Source organism: Dipodomys ordii, unplaced genomic scaffold (genome assembly GCF_000151885.1).
Source record: "Dipodomys ordii isolate 6190 unplaced genomic scaffold, Dord_2.0 Scaffold8, whole genome shotgun sequence".
Classification (NCBI taxonomy): Eukaryota; Metazoa; Chordata; class Mammalia; order Rodentia; family Heteromyidae; genus Dipodomys; species Dipodomys ordii.
The window spans coordinates 19,271,169-19,292,723 of record NW_012267224.1 but is presented as its reverse complement, the minus strand read 5'-3'; the positions used below and the strand labels follow the sequence as shown (position 1 = coordinate 19,292,723).

The following is a 21,555-nucleotide window of genomic DNA, read 5'->3' as shown; positions in this document are numbered from 1 at the left end:
GCACTGTCCCTTAGCATATTCACTCAAGGCTGGCACTCTGCTACGTGAGCTGGCTCTCCCCTTCTGACTTTCTGTTGCTCCCACAGACTTGCTTGCCCAAGCAGGCCTCAAACTGTAGACCTCAGATCTCAGCCTCCTGAGCAGCAGGGATTGCAGGCCTGAGCTACCAGTGCCTTAGTTCTTCAGGAACTGATGTTTCAAAATGCCAGGTAGAACTGGGGTGCATTTCAGTGTATTCTGTGGGCTACAGTCCTTTGCCAAGGTTCTGAGGAGAACAGAGATAAAAGCTGTGTAATGCTCTTGGCCCCACCTCCATTTGCCATAGGCAAACAGTTGGGTCTTTTATTACCCTTCAAATGGGCACTCACGATACAGGGCGGACTCAGAAGCCAGGCAAAGCCAGGTTTCTGGGGGTCAAAGTTCCTTTGAGCACTGTATGTTAATCAAAAGCTCAAGCTTAGTTAACTTGACCATTGGGTTGGGGAGAACTTTGGAACAAATGATTACTTAGTAGGATCCTAACTCAGTAGTCTCTTACCTAGTAAGGTAGCTCATGAACTTGCATGGTGGGGGTATGAAGGGACTCTCAGCCTAGTTTGACTCATTCTTGGTAAAGTTATACTACAATAAAACCAGTTGTTGAGAAGCTAGCTAGTTAAAAGCCCTGGAGTTGAGCCGTTAAGACATCTTATTTGTATCTGGGCAGAAAGGCCAGCTGTGACGGGTACAATCGCTACTGAGAATACATAAAACCATGTTTAGCCTGGTGCAGGTGGCTCACGCCTATAATCCTAGCTACTCAGGAGATGGAGAAATGAGGATCCAGGTTCAAAGCCAGCCCAGGCAGACAAATCCAAGAGACTTTTCTCTCTAGTTAACCAGGGAAATGGCTCAAGTGGTAGAGTGTTTTCTTTGACTGAAAAAGCCAAGTGAGGTCCAGAAACCTTGAATTCAAGCCCCTATACTGACACATGCATGTGTGCACACACACACACACACACACACACACACACACACACACCAGTGTTTGATGATTTACTCTCAAACACTACAGTGTAACATGCCCGTGTTGAAAGAATTTCAAATGAATCTAGTAATCATGACTTGCCCTTCACTGAGAATTTTATTGGTGCCAGGCTCCCAGAGTACAGTCCTTATGGAGTCTCTTCGTAGCTGGATCATGTTGGGCTCATCTGATAGGGGAAACAAGAGGCTCAGAGAGGTTGTGTCCAATGCCCAGGATCATCCAGCGAGCAGGCCAGCAGAGCAGAGTTTGCCATTAGGGGGGCTGTGGGCACTTCCTGTGTGTTCCTCCTTCCCTGGCAGAGGAAGATTTTCTTTTTTTTTTTTTTTGGGTCCAGTCCTGGGGCCTGAACTCTGGGCCTGGGCACTGTCCCTCAGCTCTTCAGCTCAAGGCAAGCACTCTACCACTGAGCCACGTTCCCAGCCCAGAGGAAGATTTTCTTGAACGCCATTTAGCTCATATGAATCTGAGGAGCCTTGCAAAACTGGGGGGCAGGGAGGAGGGAAGATGTGACCTCCTTCCTTCAATCGTGTATGGGCCAGCGGGAAGTTCCTCCAGTGCCCCGTCTTCTAGCTTTCCTTGTGATTCTATGCCAGCACAGATTTACGCAGTAATAGCGGAACACCACGTTTCTCCCCTCTCCCCCGTCCATTCGGTGGTTTTTAATGACTGACTTGGGGTCACTGTGTTATCGTTTCCATTTCACAGCTCGGGTACCGAAAGAATTAAGACAGCTTGCACCAGGTCCCCCAGCAGCAGTCCGCGGGTCCTTGGCTCCTTGAGGAGGTCTGGTAAGTCAGGGGCTTTAGCTTCACTGTGGTACAAATGAACAAGAATATAGGGATGGTGGGCTGGGAAGGTGGCTCAGTGGTAGAGCGCTTGCCTTGCATGCATGAGGCCCTGGGTTCAATTCCTCAGCACCATATAAACAGAAAAAGCCGGAAGTGGTGCTATGGCTCAAGTGGTAGAAAGCTTGCCTTGAGCTGAAGAGCTAAGGGACAGCGCCCAGACCCAGAATTCAGGCCCACAACCGACAAAAAAAAAAAAAAAAAAAGAATATAGGGATGGTGAAGATGGCCTGGAGACAACCAAAAGCTAATCTCACTTCCCTTAAAAAATTAAAAAAATATATAAAACACCTGTTATGCACAGGGACAGCACTCAGGCCCAGAGTCTAAATCCCATTACTACTACTACTACTACCTTTAGTACTACTACCACTAAAGAGCTCTAAATTGCTGGGTGGTGTGGTAGAGCACACCCATAATCCTAGCAACTAAAGCAGAGGATGCAGAGTTTGGAGCCAGGGCTAAGCTACACCAGAGTATCCATGCCTGGAAGTAAAATAAAAACAAATAAGTAGGATTAAAAAAAATTAATTGAGCTCTGGTGGCTCACATTTGTAATCCTAGCTCCTCAGGAGGCTGAGTTCTGAGGACCATGGTTCAAAGCCTGCCTAAACATGGGGCTGGGAAAGTGGCTTGGTGGTAGAGTGCTTGCCTTGCATGCATGAGACCCTGGGTTCGATTCCCCAGCACCACATAAGCAAAAAGGAAAAAAGCCAGAAGTGGCGCTGTGGCTCAAGTGGTAGAGTGCTAGCCTTGAGCTGAAGAGCTGAGGGACAGAGACCAGGCCCAGACCCAAAAAAACAAAACAAAACAAAAGCCTGCCTAAACGAGAAAGTATGTGAGACTCTTATCTCCAGTTAACCACCAAAAAAGCTGGAAGTGAAGTTGTGGCTCAAGTAGTAGACTGCTAGCCTTGAGCAAAAAAGCTCAGAATTGACACCCAGGTCCTGAGTTCAAGCCCCAGTACGTGCGCGCGCGCGCGCACACACACACACACACACGCACACGCACACACTCGCACACGAAGGGAGAGAGAGAAAAATAATTCTGCTGAAATGATTTGGTTTAAATTCTTCCCCCCACCCCTGGCCTTGGGGCTTAAACTCTGGGCCTGGGTGCTGTTCCTCAGCTTTTTAGCTCAAGGCTAGCACTCACCACTTGAGCCACAGCCCCACTTCTGGTTTCCTGAGTGGTTTATTGGAGATAAGAGTCTCATAGTCTTTCCTGCCCGGGCTGGCTCTGAACGGTCTCAGCCCCCTAAGTAGCTAGGGTTATAGGTGTGAGCCACCAGCGCCTGTGTTAAACCCTTTTAACACTAACTTTATGGCAATATCTAGTGTGAGTTTTTCCTGTAGAATTCACTGCATATGGTCGTCAACCATAGAAGGCAGCCCTCCACTTAACATGCCTGAGATTTGAATGCATCTTATGGAAACTTAGATTCAGAGAAACACAGCATTTCTCTGATAATCAACAAAGGGCCAACATTACACGTTCCCTATTGCCTGGTTTTTTGTAGAGTACAGTATGCATACTTCAACTTTATCTGGTAGGAGAGTGTTAGAACATTTTTTTTTTTTTTGGTTTACATTAGTTCTACAAGGTGAGATACATTATTGTGTTCCAGTTAATTCACTATATTCTGATCAATCTTACCTTTCAATCTCCTCAGTGTCTCCCTTCCCCACTTCCCAAAACAATTTCAACAGATTTCCTGGATCTATTTTTGTAGTTACAAATGTGATCTATTTGGGCTGTATTCAGATGGGTTTGGATTTTTAAGGATAGAGAATGGGTGATCTCCTGAGTGAACTGAGAGGTACTCTGAGCTAAGTAAGGAAAGGATTTCAGTTACTAATATTACATGGAAAGCTAAGTTTCTATGAGGGCCTAGAAGCCGTGCTATAGACAGAGAGCGTTGGGCTCAAGGCATCTTGAAACTCTGGGCAGAGAGGCAGAGAGAATGCCTTCAGCAGAGCCAGCATTTCTTGTAAAAATAAGGCCTTGGTCAGATTCGTAGTCAAACCTTTGAAATCTCTTAAAGCCATTGATCCAAGTTTGTTTGTTACTTTATTTTGCGGTTCAGACAGGCATCTTTCCTCTTCTGTCAATATGACTTATGAGAGCTGGGTTTCCAGTCCCAGATTGTAACAAACTTTTGAATTTTCTCCTCCAGTCTCTGTTCTGCTCTCCCTCTTCCGTCCACCCAGAAAAGTGATCAATTTGTCCCCAGCCACGTTTCCCTTTTTTTCCTTCTGTGATGCACCAGTGGATGTTGATGGTTTACCCAGATGATTAGTAGTTCTCATCCAAAGACTGGATTTAAATGAAAGTGGGGGCTGAGAAGGTGGCTCAGTGGTAGAGCGCTTGCCTTGCATGTATAAGGCCCTGGGTTGGATTCCTCAGCACCACATAAGCAAAAAAAGCCAGAAGTGGTGCTGCCATTCAAGTGGTAAAGTGCTAGCCTTGAACTGAAGAAGAACTGAGAGACAGCACCCAGAGTTCAGGCCCCATGACCGACATACATACATACATACATACATACATAAACGGAAGTGGTTCTAGAACAGAGGCCAGCTGTTGACCCTGCACCTGCCTTGAACTGCTGTGAGACTCTTGGGCCTTGAGCTCAGGTCTCTGTGTTGACATTTCCTATTAAGAGCTCTGCTAAAGCGGGCACTGGTGGCTCACGCCTGTAATTCTAGCTACTCAGGAGGCTGAGATCTGAGGATAGCAGTTGGAAGTCAGCCCGGGCAGGAAAGAAAATCTGTGAGACTTTCATCTCCAATCAACAAGTCAGAAAAAGCCAGAAGTGTTGTGACTCAAGTGGTAAAACACTAGCCTTGAGCACAAAGAGGCTCAGGGACAGTGCCCAGGCCCTGAGTTTAAGCCCCACAACCAGCCAAAAAAAAGAGCACTACTGAGCAGGGACACTTCAGCCAGTATGGGATTGACAAATTCAGCAATGTGTGAACACACATACCCACAGACATGTACACACAATTGCATATCAAACTTGTTACCTTCTCAGCCAGAAGTGAATTTGATGTGATCCTGCCTGCCTGCCACCTTCCCTCTCTTCCCTTCTTTCCCTCTAGTGGGACTTGAACTCAAGGCTTCATGCTCTCAATCTTTTGCACATGGCTGACACGCTACCAAATAAGCCATGCCCCCGGCTAGCTTTTTTATTGGTTATTTTGCAGATGGAGGCAAAATTTTCTTCCTGGGGTTGGCTTCATTCAAACAGTAATCCTTTGGATCTCAGCTTCTTGGAAAGCTAGGATTTCAGGCATGAACCATCAGCACTCAGCTAAAATAGTAAAACATTTGGAGTCCTAATTCAGACTCTACTCATCAGAGTCCAGATTTCCATTTTGAGGAAGTTAATAAATTAGGAAATAGGTATTATTTATTTAACCTCCAAGTTGAAAATGCAAAATGCATTTAAAGAGGAGGAACACGTGAATTGATTAGACATTATTTCTTTGGTAAGGGCTCTTGAAGAGTCCAGTTGATGAAATCACAAATTTCTCAGAAACAGAATTTTCCTAAATTCCCTAAAAATCAATTGAGAGGAAGGAAGGAAGAGGGTTTTTTTTTGTTTGTTTTTTGTTTTGTCAGTCATGGGCTTTGAACTCTGGGCCTGGGCGCTATCCCTCAGCTCTTCGGTTCAAGGCTAGAGCTCTACCACAGAACCATTTCGGGTTTTCTGGTGGTTAATTGGAGATAAGAGTCTCATGGACTTTCCTGCCAGAGCTGGCTTTGAACCATGATCCTCAGATCTCAGCCTCCTGAGCAGCTAGGATTACAGGCATAAGCTACCAGTGCCTGGCGAGGAAGAGCTTTTGAGAAAGGACCATCCCCATATTTCAGCTCAGTACGGCAGATGGAAGGGACACTCTTTGACAGTTGCATAACTCCTATGGCCTGATATGAAGGAAACTTGCCGAAGAACAAATATTCCCAAAGGTCAAACAACAGAGTTAAAACACTTTGTCTTTTGTTTTGTCATTTGCTAACAAGGACCTGTCACAAATGACAGAGGGCGGCTCAGCACAAACCTAGCAGAGTGGCTGCAAGACAACTTTTCTCCTTTCTCACTTGAGCAATGTCTTCCAGCCACCTATAGTCACTATTTACTGTGTCATCATAATTATTGCTACTAAGAGATTTTAAAAGACCCATGATTCAACGCGATTCAAGTTTATCCACCTATCTAAATCCACCATATGAAAAATACTGAGGCAAGTGCATGAGCACTACAATGATGGCTTTCTTCTTTGCCTCAGCAGAAGTGCAGAGTGAAATGCTAGCCAGGGAATCAGTGGCCCAGGCCTATTATCCTAGCTACTCAGGAAGCTGAAATCTGAAGATCAAGGTTCAAATCCAGCCTGAGACCATGAAATTCTTATTTCCAAGTAATCAGCAAAAAGCTAGATGTGCAAGTGGCTCAAGTATAGAGCACCAGCCTGGAGTGAAAAAGCTAAACAAGGATACAAGGCCCTGATTGCAAGACCCAATACTTGTACATGTGCGTGCACACGCATGCGCACACACACACACACAAACACAACTCACAAACAGCCCAAATTATTTTATTTACAAATGTTTCATAGACCCAACAATTCCTTTGGCTATCTATCTATCTTTGGCTCATTGATCATCTTTTGTCTACCAAACAAGATAACCCATTTTCAAGTGAAAAGGTAGGAAGGTAGAAGTGAGCCAGGATTCAAACCAATAACATGGTGGACAAGTGATGTCTGCCTACAAAGGAGGTCTGTCTGTCTCCTACAAGGAAGAGGCTGACTTCCAGCCCACACAAAGAAAGGGAACGCTGTGGGACTCTACCTACTAATGCATGTGTCCTTTGGCAGCATAATAGGTCAGTAGCGGTTCTGAGGTTAAAATTGGTGTCTAATGACATCCTCAAATCTTAGGCACATTTCATGGGTGACATTCAAATGTCAGCGATGACGAATCCAAGATGAAAGGTCTTCATGCCAGTCATTAGACCGGCATCCAAGCTGTGCAGAGATGGAACCTCATGCAATGCTATGCATTGCCTAAAGCAAGTTGCTACTAGATGCATCCATTGCAGCTGAGCAGACAAATACAAAGTGACGTTCTCTTCGGTCACATGCACTGGTATCTGCTGTTGTTAGATGTCAAGCTAATAGTGGGCCTGGGAAGGTGGCCCAGTGGTAGAGTGCTTGCCTTGCATGCATGAGGCCCTGAGTTCGATTCCTCAGCACCACATAACCAGAAAAAGCTGGAAGTGGTGCTGTGGCTCAAGTGGTAGAGCACTAGCCTTGAGCTGAAGAGCTGAGGGATAGTGCTCAGATTCAGAGTTCAGATCCACGACTGACAAAAAAAAAAAAAAAAAAGAGGCAATAGTAACAGTGCAACCATACTGATTTCATGAAGACTGATAAAAATCAGCCACAGGCCTGGGAATGTAGCTCAATAGTAGAGTGCTTGCCTAGCATGTATGGAAGTCCTGGGTTCGATTCCACAATACCACATAAACAGAAAAAGCCAGAAGTGGTGATGTGGCTCAAGTGGTAGAGTACTAGCCTTGAGCAAAAGAAGCCCAGGGATAGTGCCCAGGCCCTGAGTTCAAGCCCCACAACCAACCAAAAAGAAAAAAAAAAGGAAGAAGAAGAAGAAAGAAGAAAGAAAAGAGAGAAGAAAGTAGAAAGAAGAACTAGAGTGGGCATCTGTGGCCCACACCTGTAACTTTCACTCCTTGGGAGGCTGGGATTGGGAGGGTCACAGTTTGAGCTGGTCTAGGCAGAAACATGTCATGTGATCCCTTCTCAACCCATAGCTGAGTGCTATGTGTGTGTGCCTGTTATCCTAAGCTATGTGGGAGACTGAGACTGGGAGGATGGCCGTTTGAGGCCAGCCTGGGAAGACAGTTCGTTAGATCCCTGGACTCCTATTCAACTCATAACTAGGTGGCAATGCCTGGGTGCCATGTGGGAGGCTGAGAAGGGGAGGACAGCTGTTTTAGATAGAGGTTGGCTAGGGCTGAAAAGTCCATGAGGCCCTGTCTCCACGGAGTGAAGCTGGATGCGGTAATGTGCACCTGTCATCCCAGCAAATTCTCCTCCTCCTCTTCTTCTTCTTCTTCCTCCTCCTCTTCTTCTTTCTGGTGTGTTGGTACTGGGATTTGAACTTAGGGCCTGGGTGCCATCCCTTCGCCTTTTCACTTCCATAGTTCTACTACTGTATTTTTTTTTTTTCTGGTAAATTGGAGATAAGAGTCTCTTGAGGACTTTCCTGTCTGGGTTGATCCTCAGACCTCAGCCTCCTGTGTAGCTAGGTCCTTGGGACTGAGCCACCAGTACCCATCTCCAAGTTGAATTTCTTTGAATACTTCTTTCACTTTTGTTTCTAATGCCCATTGGCCAATACCCAGAGCACCAGGCTTCCCTTTTCTTCTTTTTCCTGTTATCTAGGTCAGCATCAAGTCTCAGTTTCTAAAATGAGCCTATTAGACAGTCCAGTTTGGGTATTTATTTCCCTCTGCTGTGTCCTTTTTCCCCTTCCTCTTTGTCCCCTAGGCTAATTTTCCAAGCCCTTTGTGTACACAACTGCTGCGATCATAATCCAGTGCCTCACCTCTAATAAAAACTCACATTTACAATAAACAGAAATGTTAAATCTTCCTTTTGTTGAGGAAATCTTTCCCTGGGGAAGGTCTAGAACCTTCCCTCCCTGGCCTGCACTCCATTGGAGTGCACGTGGGGAAGCCCTTCCCTTGGTAGCTGCAGGCAAATTCATGTTTACATCTACAGAGCTTGTGCCTAGTGGAGGCCTCTGTACCTTACCCTTGTTTGTTTGCTAGAATGCCTAAGTGTTCCCAGTGGCTGGGGTCAAGGTTGTGTGAAAAAGCCACCTGGGGGCTGGGAAGGTGGCTCAGTGGTAGAGTGCTTGCCTTGCATGCATGAGGCCCTGGGTTTGATTCCTCAGCACCACATAAGCAAAAAGAAAAAAGCCGGAAGTGGCGCTGTGGCTCAAGTGGTAGAGTGCTAGCCCTGAGCTGAAGAGCTGAGGGACAGTGCCCAGGCCCAGAGTTCAGGCCCCATGACCGGACCCCCCCCCCCAAAAAAAAAAAAAAGAAAAAGAAAAAGCCACCTGGGCTGTCCACCACTTTTACTTCAATTGGCACAGATTCATCGGGAGAAATACCCATCTCATTCCCTAGAATGGGTCTAGCAGCCAGGCTCCCACGGCTCATATCTGTGATCCTCACATCTGTAATTAGGAGGCTGAGATCTAAAGATCAAAGTTCAAAGCTGGCCTGAGCAGGAAAGTCTTGGCGCTTCTTATCTCTAATTAACCACCGAAAAAGCCAGAAGCAAAGCAGTGGCTCAAGTGGTAGAATACCAGCCTTGTATGAAAAAAGCTAAGAGACAGTGTCCGGTCCCTCAGTTCACTGTGTGTGTGTGTGTGTGTGTGTAAAAGCTAAGAGACAGTGTCCGGTCCCTCAGTTCACTGGCGTGTGTGGGTATGTGTGTAAAAGCTAAGAGACAGTGTCCAGTCCCTCAGTTCACTGGTGTGTGTGTGTGTAAAAGCTAAGAGACAGTGTCCGGTCCCTCAAGTTCACTGGTGTGTGTGTGTGTGTGCACGCGCGCGCACCTCTCCCCTTCCCCAAATAGATGGTTCTAACTCATCACCAGGGTCCCCGCACCTTCCAACTAATAGCAGTACCCCATGCCTTGTGGTTTCTTCTAAGGACTGTGATAACGTGGTGTAGGCCTGCCAGGGGAAACTTGAGAGTCAGCACTGGGTTCTAATCATGCCGCCGCCTACCCGTGTTAGCTTCATTTGGCTTCTTTGGGTTTGATTTCCTCATTCCGATGAGGAAATAGGAATTATAATTATATCTGTTACATAGGCTTCTGGGGGAAATTGCATACATCAAAAATCTAGCCTTGTGTCTTGTATATAGTGGGTGCTTTATATGTGTTGGTATTTGTGTTTTAGTGTGTTTGAAGGGCCTGGTTTTTTGGTTCAGTGTTGATCCAACTTTTGGGACTCTGGACATCTTAACAAGCACATAAAATGCAGGATACCCAATTAGATATAAACTTTAGATAAAATAATTTGTTGGTAAAATGAGTCTCAAATGTTGCATGGACCACACTATACTAAAGTATCGTTTTTAGTTGCTAAATGTGGCAACCCTATTTTTATGTTCTTAGAAATTATTGAGGAGCGAAGCATGCTTCTAGTTTGGTTCGATTTGGTTTGATTTTTGTCTGAGACAGGCTCTTACTACAGAACTGGAGGTCCTCTTGCCTCAACTTCCTGAGTGCTGGGATTACAGGGCTATTACACCATACCTGGCCTAACTATGTACTTGTTCATGTATTTTAGTTTATTGCTATTTACTGCTTTAGAGCTTAAAGAAATTAAAGTTATTTTAAGTTCTTTTAGAATAATAACTTTATGTTAACATAAATAGCATATTTAATGAAAAATAACTATATTTCAAAAAGTAGATAATTGCTAGGCACTGGTGGCTCACGCTTGTAATCCTACCTACTTAGGAGGCTGAGATCTGAGGATCAAGGTTCAAAGCCAGCCTGAGGCCAAATGAGACTCTTATCTCCAATAATCCACTAGAAAACCAGAAGTGATGAGGTAGAGTACTAGCCTTGAGCTGAAGAGCTGAGGGACAGCGCCCAGGCCCAGAGTTCAAGCGCCATGACCGACCAAAAAAAAAAAAGTAGATATTGACTGTATTTAGTGATGAGTTTGAGAAAAGTCTTCTGTATTTATTTCTTTCTGCTTCAGACTATTGAGGTGCATTATTTTCATTGAAGTATTTAGAGGAAATTCAGCCTCACCAAGTTATATGTTTGGAAAAGAGAAAGATATTTTTAGTATCCCTTTGAGATTATTGTAAACATGCTTTTTTTTCATTTTTGGAGCTTGCTAGGCATTCACTCTATCACTTGAGCCATACCTTCAATCCCCTTTTATCCTCATTCATTTTTATTTTTTGAGATAGTGTCTTGCTTTTTTGTCTGGGCCAGCCTGGACTGTGATCTGCCTATTTATATTTCCTATAAAGCTGAAATGGCAGGTATACACCAACATGCAAATATTGGTTGAGTTGGAGCCTCACTAATTTTTTACCTGGCCTCCAACCATGATCTTTTCTTTCTGTCTCCAGAATAGCTGAAATTACATGCCAAACTCCACAACGGGTAGCTTCGTAAAGATCCATTGCTGTATGCCACTTCTCACCATATCAATGAATATTCCATGCTCTGTTCCGTTAGAGTCCTCAGCCTGTCTTGTACTTTGAATGGGTCTTTCCGACATAAATGGTAATGCTGGTCATTTGGAAAGCATCAGTTCACTGAGTTGTAAAAGATCTTCCAAATATTGACACATTTCATGATATAATATAATGCTAGAATTTGTTATCATTACAATTGATCTGGTCAGTGAAGCCTTTAATTATTGGGAAGTTATAAAGTCATGGAGGTAGATTCAATATCTTTATGTTTTTGGGGGTTTTTTTGCCAGTCCTGGGGCTTGAACTCAGGGCCTGAGCACCATCCCTAATGCTTCTTTTTGCTCAAGGCTAGTATCCTATCACTTTAGCCACTGGAGATAGATTCAAGTCCCCCCCCCCCCAATTTTAGCTTGATGATAACTGTCAGTGGCATTCTTTAACAGACATGTCTTTCATTTTCTAGAAAATGGCTGCCAAATGTCTAAAGCTGAATAGCTATAGTTGTTTTTTTTTTTTTAACATACAATTGTCATTCTAAGATGAAAGTGGCCGCCAGTCCACTGCAGCTCAGCCATGCTTGAGGCCTTCTGTGAACCTGATTGGTTCACAGAAGAAATACCATCATACTTCCTCTATACTTAAGAATTAAGATTTAGCTGGGTGCTAGTAGCTTGTGCCTGTATTCCTAGCTACTCAGGAGGCTGAGATGTAAGGATCAAAGTTCACAGCCAGCCCAAGCAGGAAAGTCCAGGAGACTCTTATCTCCAGTTAAACACCAAAGTGCCCAAAGTGGAGATAAGGCTCAAGTGGTAAAGTGGTCTTGAACACACACACACACACACACACAGAGTCAAGAGCTTAAAAAAATGTTAGTTAGGGTCTGGGAACGTGGCTTAGTGGTAGAGTGCTTGCCTAGCATGCTTTGAAGCCCTGGGTTCAACTTCTCAGGACCACATAAACAAAAAAACAGAAGTGGTGCTGTGGCTCAAATGGTAGAGTGCTAGCCTTGAGCAAAGGAAGCTCAGGGACAGTGCCCAGGCCCTGAGTTTAATCCCCAGAATAGGCAAAAAAAAAAAAAGTTACTGTTAATGTTTTATCAAAGGCATTTTAAAGAAAAACTGGCTTTTTAAAACAACATCAACAAAAGCCCTTTGCCCAAAGATGAGAACTGCCACGTCTTCTGGTTTGTAGTGCCATCCTGTCTTCCAAAATCACCCTTCCCGTTTTCACCACCATGCAAATGTCATGAGCAAAGAGGCAAATGTAGGACTAAGAACCTGGTTGGTGCCCGGGGCTTGGAGAATTGCTGCTTCAGTGGAGGTCCTGGGAAAGACAGCGCTGGGCGGGGCTCCTTCCTCCACCAGTCCCGCCCGGCCTCGCCTCTCCTGGGCAACTTGGGAACATACTTCCTTAGGATCTTGGTTGAGGGAGAGCTGGGTCCTGAGCAGTTTCCAAGGCCACAGTCCTGGGGTTGAGTGATCTGTGGCAGTTTCAAGGGCTTGGGGAACTTCTAGGAGACTACAGCACAAAATCTCCACCTCTTTCTTCTAATCTTCAGCATCCCAAGGAGTTCAAAACCTCTTTCAGACCCGGGCGCTGGTGGCTCACATCTGTAAGCCTAGCTAGTAAGAAGGCCGAGATCTGAGGATCATGGTTCAAAGCCAACCTGGGCAGGAAAGTCTCTGAGACTCTTATCACCAATTAACCACCAAAAAACCGAAGTTGTGCTGTGGCTTAAGTGGTAAAGCCCTATCCTTGAGCTGAAGAGCTGTGGAACAGCACCCAGGCCCAGCACCCATGAACCCCCCCCCTCCCAAAAAAAGCCATTTCAGAATCTGAACCCTTTCTGCAGTCAGATCTATACTTACCACAGAAATACCCAGGACAGCACTAGGCTGACAGATTCATTCCCTTTCCCTCTCCTCCTCCTCCTCTTCTCTCTCTCCTCTCTCTCCTTCCTCTCTTCCTCTCTCCCTCTCTCTCGATTGCATTTGCTCATTGGTTGGCAAGCTACCACTTGAGCCAGGCATCCAACCCAAAAGGATTGGTTCTTCCTTTACTTTCTTTATTCCCCCTTAATGACAGACGCTTTGAATAGGCACAGGGTGGTAGAGCGGCGATCTCCCCAGGTTAATTACTCTGCCAAGTTGAGCTCTGTGGCCAGCCATTTCAAGATTCTACCTGCACATTGGCAACCTAGTGACAATAAATACATAAAAACAGCATGGCATGGCATGGCATGGCTGGAGGTAGAAAGTGTTACCACTAAACACTGTGTAGAAGGCACAGTCCTTTCTCAGGGACACAGAATTACCTCCGAACAGCTTGAACTGTCCCATTTGGGTATAGCAGCATACAGGTGCAGAGCAGAGCACAGCCCACAGGACTCAAAGTCAAATATCTCGTTTGTGACCCCAGGAAATGATGACCAAGAAAGGCTTACCCAGCCAAGCACGGGTGGCTCACGCCTACATTCCCAGCTTCTCAGGAGGCTGAGATCTGAGGATCAGAGTTCAAAGCCAGCCTGGGCAGAAAAGTACATGAGTCTCTTATCACCAATTACTACTCAGAAAAATCTGGAAGTGGTGCTGTGGCTCAAATGGTAGAGCACTAGCCTTGAGCACAAAGTGGGTCAGGGACAGTGCCCAGACCCTGAGTTCAGGAAGGAAGGAAGGGAGGGAGGGAGGGAAGGAGGGAGGCAGGCTTACCTGAAGTGAGGAAATTACACCATCAGATTAGGTTTGGAGGTCAACTGAGAACCCCAATAATAGACATCCATGAATGGTACTGGTGGCCATTGGGATGGGAAGAAAAGGTAGAGGGAAGACACCCTGTGGAAGGACAGGGAAATCAGTGAAGGACAGCAGAGCCAAATGGGTTCTGAACAGAGGGACCGGAAATAGAGGAGAGAGGATCTGGACATGCTGAAGAACGCTCACAGAGTGAGGAAGTTATGGCATGCCCCAGCGAGGAGAGTTAGACTGAGGCAGAGCGCAAGGATCCCGGTGCAGCCTTCTGGTGCGCGCAGCTGGTGCAGCAGAGCGCCCCCCTCCTGGGTTCTCACCTGTGATCGTACTTACGCGACCCCCCCCCCCCATCAAGTATATGGGAATTGTAGGCACTTGTACATGAGGCTTGGTTTTCGAGGCATTTGGTGGCTGTCTCATTGGCTGCCTTGTCTTCACAAGGGAGAGAGGGAGGAGGGAGGAAAAGGAGGAGATAGGGAGGGAGAGAAAAAGACAAAACAACATCAAACTTCCCAACTATAGCCTTTGCTTATATGGGAATTTTCTGCATCATTGTAGCACTCTTTTGCATTTAGATATTATGTCCTTGGATTTTATTTATCAAAATTTAAATATAGCCAAGCACCCATGGCCTATGCCTGTAATCCTAACTACTCAGGAGGCTGAGACCTGAGAACTGGGGTTCAAAGCCAGCCTGGGCAGGGAAGTCCATGAGACTCTTATCTCCAAGTACTTACCAAAAAGCCAAAAGTGGTGCTATGGCTCAATCAGTAGAGCACTAAGCTTGAGCCAAAAAGTTCAGGGACAGCACCCAGGCCCTGAGTTCAAGCCCCAGGTCTGGCGCACACACACACACACACACACACACAATTGTAATATATTCTTATATTCTTGCACAGTAAGGCCCTAGACTTCGTGTCCAGGGGTTCATACACAAATGCCTCATTTGGGGTGAGGAGTCAGCCAGTGCCTTGATGGGTCACAGGGGCATCCTGGCACCAGCATCCATGCCAGTCCTCCAGTGGTGGCTTTGTGTCCCTGGGCCAGTTGTTGAGTCTTTCTGTCTTTGGATAATAATATGATTTGTCGAAACCCCTGCTCTAAGCTGTTGGTAATGTCCCATAAAAGACCAGAAGATACAGAACTAAAAGGCTTCATCCTCCTCCACTGCCCCATTCTGTCTTGCAGGGAAAAGAGGGGGAGAGAGAAAACCTGGAAAGGAAGGGGAAGGAGAGGCCATAAGGTCTGGGTAAGGCTGTTAACTAATGGTGCTAAAGAGCAATTGGGAGCAGGTGGTGTAAGCCCTGAGCAGGAGAAGGCAGCCTGGCCTGGCCCTGCCCTTTGGCCACACCCCAGAGAAGGCAGATAAAAAGTCATTTGTGTTACCCACCCAAAACAGATCTCTTCACCTTACCTCAGAGCAGCTTACGTGCCCGGCACTAACTAGAAACTACTAGAAGAAATGGAAACCGGATGGGACCCCTATCCCTGAGGTATGGTGTGGGACACAGGCAACAGCCCCTCAAGTCCTGATTTTCAGGCATAAAGAACTGCTCTGTGGGGCTGGGAAGGTGGCTCAGTGGTAGAGCGCTTGCCTAGCATGTATTGAAGTCCTGAGTTCGATTCCTCAGCACCACATAAGCAGAAAAAGCCAGAAGTAGTGCTGTGGCTCAAGTGGTAGAGGGCTAATCTTGAGCAAAAGAAGCTCAGGGACAGTGCCCAGGCCCTAAGTTCAAGCCCCAGGACTAGCAAAAAAATAAATACAATAAAGAACTGCTGTGTGTTCAGGGCTCAAGAGTTGATCTTCTGAGGTGCCTTCGTGACTAGCCATGGTCCTGTCACAGAGACATTTTTTTTAAAAAGTCTCAGAGTGGAGGTGTTAGCTCAAGGTCGCACAGCTGGAGCGTAGAAAAACCAGGATTTGAAGTCCACGGTGTTTTCTTTCCACCCCACTAGCCCTCACAGAGCACAAAGTGCAGAATTCTGAGGACTCTTGGAGACTGGGGTGGGGGTGGGGACAAGAAAATGGCTTTTCTTCTCTGCCTAACCTGTTTCTGAGGTGTGAGTCCAATGCTAGAGCTAAACCCCGATTCTCCACACAGTATTCGATCTCTTTTTAGACTTGATCGCAGCTCCATAATTCTTCCTCAGCTCCTGGACTGCCCTAGAGCAAGTAGGCCTGTGTCCCCCTCACGTTTTCTGGGGGAGGGATCCCAGGAATGCTCACAGGTACTTCTGGAAAGCCAGACCCGGCAGAGGCTCTCTGGTATCCTCTGTCTAGTTAACCCAGGTGGTACCAAGTGGCACCTGACAAGCTGGCTGTGCTAATAGGCGCCCATCAGTTTCTCTTAACCTCCGGTTGTAATTGTTAACTGGAATGGAATGCGAAACTTCTGGTTTGGCGCAGAGTTGGTTTTTTAACCATGAGTAACTTGAGGGAAATGGAAACTGAGGAGAGCTTGCGGGAGACAGCTCCAGCAGTCTTTTGCAAGTCTGTTTTCCATATGGCCACCGTGGAGTGACTCCTGTGTGCTCTGTCTTCTCCTTTTTTTAAACTAGGGCTTTTCATACCTTTTTGAGTTTGCGGGCGGAGACTTGCCTGGAGATTAGAACAATGGGCTTATCATAAGGTTACCTTTAAGACAAAACAAATCTAGCTAGAAGGCTCCAGGGCGGTGGGGGGTGTCAAGATTTATTTCTAGAAACCTTTCCTGCTAGCCCCCAGCCTGAGCCCAACCCAGCAGATTTAGAGGTGGTTTTTTGTTTGTTTTTTATTTTTGTTTTCTTTTAGGGGCAAATGTGGAAATCGAGATGGCTTGTTCATTGACATTATTGTACATCGCAAGCTATCTTTGGGACCATTATACTGTGTTCTCTCAATGGTGTTTGCTCAGAGGGTGGGACACTGGCTGTTTAGTGTCTTGTAAAACATTTACCAAAAGCACTGAGCCGTGGTTTGGAAGGGCATTCCGTGGCCAGAGTGTGGGAGGAGACCTCACAGGAGAGAGAGAGAGAGAGAGCGCGCCCGCCAGGTGTTTGGCAGGTACTTGGTTCATACTTTCATATGTATTTGATATTTAAAATCGCAGATTTCAGAGGATTCGGGTTCCCTTCTGTTGAAGGGGCAGGGATGGTGGCGGAGGGGGTGTGGGGGGGGCAGTGGAGAGGAATTTCTTTGCAAATTCTGTTTTTTGGCAGTGCTGAGTTCCTGGAGAATTGTAATCTTCCGTTTCCAGAGAACGTAGGGTTTTGATTTTACTAGAGGGATGCGTGTGTCGCTGAGATCGAATCAAATCTCCCTGTGCCAGAGCCTTGGCCTGAAAGAGAATCGGTGTTAGCTTTTGCTTTGGTGTAAAGAGTTGGGGGCCGGGTGCCTGGATTCTGCGAGGCCAAATGTCACCTTGTGCCTTGTCTGCCCAGTGACTCATTCCATTTCAATGTTTTACTAAATGGCAGCTCCAGTTTCCTGAAAATACTTTCAATCTCTTCCTACCTCCACCCCTGCCCCCATCATGTTAAATTTAGGTAAGATAACAAATACAAAGATGAATCTGAAACTACGTCCTCTCCCAGAGCACAGCAGGCTGAAAATTATTTTTCTATATTCTGGTCATGGCTTTCAAGAAACTAATGAATGAACACTTCTTGTCTTTCTCTTCTTTTATGAGGATGGAGAGATGTAAGCTTAGGTGATCTAGACCCTTGGTCAGGGATTTATATTTGATCAGTTGTAGTCGTGGGTTAGACACAGATGGCAGTTGTGATATTAGAGGCTAGACCTCGAGCCACAGCTAGGAAAATCTAGAAAAAGAATAGCTCCCCAAAGTTTCTATAATTGCCTCTTCTTAGGGAACACTGTCACAATAGGTTCAATGGGGTTTAACAGGTGTCTGGCATTTTTGGCTTGTGGGCTATAGCAGACTTTAAATATGAAGATGGTACGAATGTAAGAATGAACTGATCTGACAGAAATGTGATTTGAATCTGATTTTTGCACCGAGGGACCCTGGTAGAATAAAGCAAGGGTTAGTTATTATAAAATGGCTGGTCGGGAGATTGTTTCAAAAGTATCCAGAAACTTCTCCCATGGGGAGAATTTCCCTGTTGGCTTTTGTGTGTTCAGGCAAATGGGAGCCCATGGAACAGCTGCAGAAGTGGAAAGCCAGTTTTTGTTTGTCTTTTGTGTTTTAAATATCCAGAGCAGAAAATCTAGTTTCTCAGTGAGTCGCTTCTCTTTGACCACTGAAAGGTTATATAAGTTTGGATAACTGGATTAATTTTTCCAGATTTCAAAACAAGTATGGAAAACTTACCTATCATAGATGTGTTCAAACTGTACACCTTCTTTGAGTCAAAACCACTCAAAAATGCCCACCCCACTAATGAGCCCAGGACTCGCCAAGCTCCCTAACATAGACAGAAGCAGTGTGGAGTCTGAAATGTTATTACAGGAACCAAAAGATCTGGAGGAAAAAAAGTCTAAACACAAGCCATTTCTAGATACTCTTTGTTTTGCCTTTAAATTTCATTGGGGAAGTCTTAAAAAGAATTTTTGGTGCCAAGACTGAGGCTTGAACCCAGGGTCTGGATGCTGCCCTTTAGCCCAAGGCTAAAGCTATTACCACTTGAGCCACACCTCTATTTCTGGCTTTTTGGTGCTTAATGGGAGATAAGAGTCTCCTAGACTACCCCACCTCAGATTAGCTTTGAACTGCTGTCCGTAGATCTCAGTCTAGGATTATAGGCATGAGTCACCAATGCCTTACAAGGTTTGATTTCTTCCACCCCGCCCCCAATTTAAAATGCCCAGCTCTGGGCAGAACTGTAAGAAAGTAAGATCACCACATGTTTCTTAGATGCCCTGTTAATATTCGTAGAGTCTCACTGTTGTTTATTATGAATCCAATCATGCATCAAATCCAGCCGTGGATAGCCCAGCCCCCTCTCTAGGGCTTGTTGCTCCGTGGCTTTAAATGTGGGATGATAATGTTGATGAGGCAGGTTGGCTTTATAAGGTGTATAATTGAGTGATAGCTCTCTACAAGGGTTAACTGTTGGGTGTCTATCTGTCTTTTAGATGGCTAGTTACAGCCCCCCTCCCCCCCACTTCTTATTTGTTACTTATTTTGCTTTTTCTTTTCTTTTTTTTTGGTCTGTCATGGGTCTTGAACTCTGGGCTTGGACGCTGTCCCTCAGCTCTTCAGCTCAAGGCAAGCGCTCTACCACTTGAGCCACAGCACCACTTCCAGTTTTCGGGTGGTTAATTGGAAATAAGAGTCTCACAGACTTTCCTGCCCGGGCTGGCTTTGAACCATGATCCTCAGATCTCAGCCTCCTGAGTAGCTAGGATTACAAGCGTGAGCCACTGGCGCCCGGCTATTTGTTACTCTTGATTGGTTAAATGTGATAGTGAAATCTCTGAGGACAAGAGTGAGTAAGCCCGTCGTGCAAGGGCCTCTTGCACGTGTGATAATGTTGAAGGAGGCAGGCCTGCCTTGTTTTTTTTCTGGACAGAACTGTCACAACTCTAGGAGGACTTGGTGGGTGAATGGTGACTGCTGTCAAAGCCACATGCCCCACCCTTACCCCGCCCCCCCCCAAGCCTGAGGTCATAGCTGTGGGGACTGCCCGGAGGAATCTCACAGACACTGCTGCTGGCTGATGGTTTTTGTAGGATGAAATAAAACCTAAGTAGGTTTTATGAGCAAGGTCAGCACCTGAAGGTCTCGGGTAAGGCAAAAGAGTCAGCAGCCAGGATGAATGCTGCAGCACCAATAAATGTATAGATCTTGCTGCCATTAGTTTCTGATTTCCCAGAACTCTTGCTTCTCTCTTTGCCAGTGACAGACCATTCATTCATTCATCTACTCATTCATTCAGTAAACACTTCTTGAGGGCTCATTCTGGGCTAGCTTCTCAGTCGGCTCTCAATCTCTCAATGCTTTTGTCATTTTTGGCAGCATGGAGGTTTGAATTCAGGACCTCAAACACGCTGTCCACATGCCCTCAGCTGCTTTTTGCTTCCTTTTTTTTTTTTTTTTCAGATAGGGTCTCAAGATTTTTCCAAGGCTGGCCTTGGACTGAGATCTTTCTCCCTTTAAGCTCAAGGTAGCTGGGATTACAAACTGGCTCTCATCTCTCCATCCTTCAGTATGATGTTCCCTTCAGTCACAGCTTGTGACTGTCTCCATCCTTAGCACACAGTAGGTGTTCAAAACTCAGAGTAAATACACAAATCAATGAGAACATCTACGAAGGCAGGGGTGGTACGAAGGCAGGTGAACAAGAATGAGAAAGGACAACCACACTGTCCTCAGCAAAGACTTCATAGCCTCTGGTGTCATTGCTCCACCTTAGCTGAATTTGATCATGTGAGTTTCCAGGTATAACCTGTTCTAGCAAGAATGTGGGCCACATGACTGCTTCAATGACAGTGAGGAGTGCAAATCAGTTTAGGGGAAATTTTTTTTTCTTTTAAATCCAGGAAAGTACCAGAGTTTTTACCTAAATAGATACATGAAATGTAAGTAATACCTACAATTATGAGACACTAATAAATGGAGCTGTCACACGTGGAAATATGAGACTAGAAGAAAGCAGAGAAATCCAGTCAGTGCTTTGAAAATTATTGGTTCATTCTCTCATTTATTCAGTCATTCATTCATTCACTTATTTTGTGGTACTGAAAACCAAACCCAGGGCTTCTGGTACCAAGCTACATCTGCAGACCATGAAAAACAATATTTTTATACACGTATTGAGGTATAATTTGTGTCTTGAGGAATATGTACTTTTTTTTTTTTGGTCATGGGGCTTGAACTCTGGGCCCGGGCACTGGTCGCTCAGCTCTTCAGCCAGGGCAAGCTCTCTTATCACTTGTGCCACAGTGCTATTTCTAGATTTTTGGTTTTAATTGGAGATGAGAGTCTTATGGACCTTCTTGCCCAGGTTGGCTTTTAACCCCATCCTCAGATCTCAGCCTCCTGAGTAGCTAAGATTACAGGTGTGAGCCACCAGCACCCGGTTTAATATGTGCATATTTATGTACCTGTGTAGCTACCACCCAGACCAAAGAGGAGATTATTATCCCTACCAAATATTCTGTATCTTTCTCCCTTCACCACATACCATCATTTCCATTGTGTTAAGTCTGGCAACACCGTTAGCTTTAACTATTAATTTTAACTATTAACACCGTTAGCTTTAACTATTAACTCCTTCCTTCCCTCTGCCTTCCTGCTAGGGACCAAACCCAGGGACTTGTACCATTTGTGCCAGGTGAGTGGTCTGCCCCTGAGCTACATTGCCAACAGGCTGATCTGGAACTCCTCCATAACAATACACTCTTTTTTTTTTTTTTAGATTTAATTTTATTGTAAAGATACTGTACAGAGGGGTTACAGTCACATGAGTAAGGTAATGAGTACATTTCTTGTCAAGCAACCATGAACTCCTAAAAAAAGAAAAGTACAATCTCAATGCTCTTCTCTTTTCACTTGGCATTTATATCCGCCATTCATCCGTGTCGCTTTGCATAGCCATCCTCTATTCAGTTGCAGTCTGGCATTGCCTTGTAGACAGACCCCAATGGAAGAAATTTTCAGGAATGAAAAACCCAGGTATATGAATTGAAATGTGTGTGTGTGTGTGTGTGTGTGTGTGTGTGTGTGTGTGTGT

The 21,555-nt window shown here is 45.5% G+C and overlaps 1 protein-coding gene across 6 annotated transcripts in view; it reads left to right on the top strand.

Annotated features, from left to right (window-relative positions):
- Positions 1 to 21,555, top strand: part of Rbm47 (RNA binding motif protein 47) — a 130,311-nt gene that overhangs the window by 54,103 nt on the left and 54,653 nt on the right. For 4 of the 6 annotated variants that reach the window (XM_013009041.1, XM_013009039.1, XM_013009038.1 and 1 more), the window contains one exon: positions 1,733 to 1,815. The exons of the other annotated variants lie outside the window; for them this stretch is intronic. The gene's annotated coding sequence lies outside the window, so the exon portion shown is untranslated. The remainder of the gene's footprint in view (positions 1 to 1,732; positions 1,816 to 21,555) is intronic. 6 annotated transcript variants of the gene reach the window in all.